The following is a 2,864-nucleotide window of genomic DNA, read 5'->3' as shown; positions in this document are numbered from 1 at the left end:
TTATCTTACTATAAGCCTTGCTTGATCAGTATCCAGGTTCGCTGTTCTAAGTAGGACCTGACCTGGTTGGAGATGGCCAGGGTGTAGAAGTCAATAATTACTTTCACTTAACCAGGTGTTTGAGGTACTATTGCCAATATTGGCTTCGCTGTCCTTTTGCTTGCACATTTCCAATGCACTTTCTGGTAGTCATAGAGGCAATAACTAATTGTTGACAACATGTTAGACAGACTGCCTTGTATTAGCATAACAGATAACATCTGTTTACTATTATGACTATTATTATCAGTTCACATATAAACCTGCCATTAAAGATCATTCATGAATGTGTCTTATTGTATTGTATTTCCACTTGGATAGTATACCATACCGGAACAACAGAGGAGCTGGATAGAGATTTTGCATATAATAATATGGATTTATAACCTAGGATGCAAGAATGCCAAAAATGTTTGTTTCTAAAACCACAATTGGACACAACAACCATAACACAAAGTTAATAAATATAGCAGTAGTTGCTCTATTTACTTAGCCCACTACAAGAATGCTGGTGGTAGTGCATACACATAGACCTATTGGACACACATCTTTGTTTTTAAGAATGTATTTACTATGTATTTATGTATTTTATGTTCAAAGTAATAGGAAAAGAAACAGGCCTATATATTGGGCTACTCTACTTTCACTACTATATATGACTCTACTTTCACTCCTATATATGACTCTACTTTCACTACTCTGTCCTCGTGTCCTCTCGGTACAGCAGCCGCTGCGACCGGACGCACCGGGCTGCTCATCCCCCACCGCCCGCCCCCTCCTCTTGGCAGCGTCTGCGGGGGCTGCCTGGCCATTTGGCTCGACAGATCGCTTCATCCTTGCCCAGCGTTGATCCGATCTCCTTCCAGGACTTGTTACTCTTCAAAGTCTTTGTAATCCCGCTGGGAAGAGTCGTACAGGCGGCCGTACCTGCGGACCTCACCGGCCAGCCATCTCATCAAACGTGGATCTAGGGATGGGCGATTAATCGAATTTTGTTCGCGATTTCGATTTCTGAGTGAAACGATCACCAAACTAATATAATCGAGTTGAAACGATAAAAAAAAAAATATATATATACATATATTTATAGAAATTGCAGAACAGCTGGATTCATATCTGGACTTTATTTTCTATTTGACCATTTTGTGTATATTTTTTAAGGGGAAATTTCGAAGTTCTCATTTACAAAGTGTTTTTTTGGAGAGAAATTATAAATAAATGCATCATGTTTTCAAACTCAAAAATAATCGTTTGAATAATCGAGATTTCAATATTGACCAAAAATAATCGTGATTATGATTTTTTTCCATAATCGTGCAGCCCTACGTGGATCCATCCGTTATTTTAGCTCTTATTCACCTGTGTCCTGTTGTTGTGATCTATAGCTATACTATGTTTCCTGTTCGATGTGAAATGCCTTTCGATGTGACAGTATCATGCAGTGGGGGTTCTCATTAAACTAGGGCTGCTCGATTATGGAAAAAATCATAATCACAATTATTTTTGGTCAATATTGAAATCTCGATTATTCAAACGATTATTTTTGAGTTTGAAAACATGATGCATTTATTCATAATTTCTCTCCAAAAAAACCACTTTGTAAATGAGAACTTTGAAATTTCCCCTTAAAAAATATACACAAAATGGTCAAATAGAAAATAAAGTCCAGATATGAATCCAGCTGTTCTGCAATTTCTATTAAAAAAAATTAAAAAAAATTAAAATGTATTAAATCGTTTCAACTCGATTATATTCGTTTGGTGATCGTTTCACTCTGAAATCGAAATCGCGATCAAAATTAGATTAATCGCCCATCCCCACATTAAACCCCACGTCCAAGCACGTTCTGCAGGCGGACGTCAATGGATCTCCGCTACTATTGCGTACTCCTAGGACTCCTAGGACGCGCCGGAGCCGTAGAGAGAGAATCGTTGTTATTTCTACTCCACTCTGGGATGCGCGGATCCCAGCGCAGGCTGGTCTGTGTACATCTGGACTCGTGTCGGGCTTCATCGTGAGGCAGTGACGGACTCAGGGTTAGGAGGCGACCCCCCTCCCCCCCCGCCCCCCGCCCCCCACGTGCCTCCATGGTTGAAAAAGTGTTGCTAAAGTGCCCTCTGGAGTGGTGAAAACGACAGGAAGTGCCTTATTGGCTGCTCTTTACGTGTGCAAAAAAATGATTGAGTACCCTCTGTGGTGCCCCTTCATACAATCAATTATGATGATGTAGCCCTCTAGAGCCAGAGTTTAAGGTCAGAATTCTGATTTTAATCTCAGGATTCTGAGAAAAAGCTAGAATTCTGAGATTAAAGTCAGAATTCTGACTTTGAAGTCTATGGAATTCTGAGATTAAAGTCAGATTTCTGACTCTGAAGTCTATGGAATTCTGAGAATAAATTCTGAATTCTGACTTTATTCTCAGAATTCTGAGAATTCTCATTCTCAATTCTCATTTTTTTTTTCTTATGTTCGGCACTAATCCTCTTCCGTATAATCTTAATGAAGATGAGAACTATTTCATCATACATGATGCATCATAGCTTTTTGCGCGCTGGTGGGGCCCCATGTGCCGAATGTGTGCCCTTTTTATTTTTTCGCCCCTGCCCTTCAAACTGTCTGAGTCCGCCACTGTAGTGATGCATCGAATACCGATTGTACAAATAATTTGGGGTAGGCCTTATGTTTCACTGAGAAATAATAAGGATCAAATATCATATATATTAGTAGTAGTTCATGGACATTATCAATAACTCAACTGATCATTGGATTGGAAGTGGAACCATCTGCACCTCAGAGAAACTTCCGGCCCTTAAACAGAACGGACC

Source organism: Micromesistius poutassou (assembly GCF_964030765.1).
Source record: "Micromesistius poutassou genome assembly, chromosome: 18".
Classification (NCBI taxonomy): Eukaryota; Metazoa; Chordata; class Actinopteri; order Gadiformes; family Gadidae; genus Micromesistius; species Micromesistius poutassou.
This window is presented reverse-complemented; position numbering follows the sequence as displayed.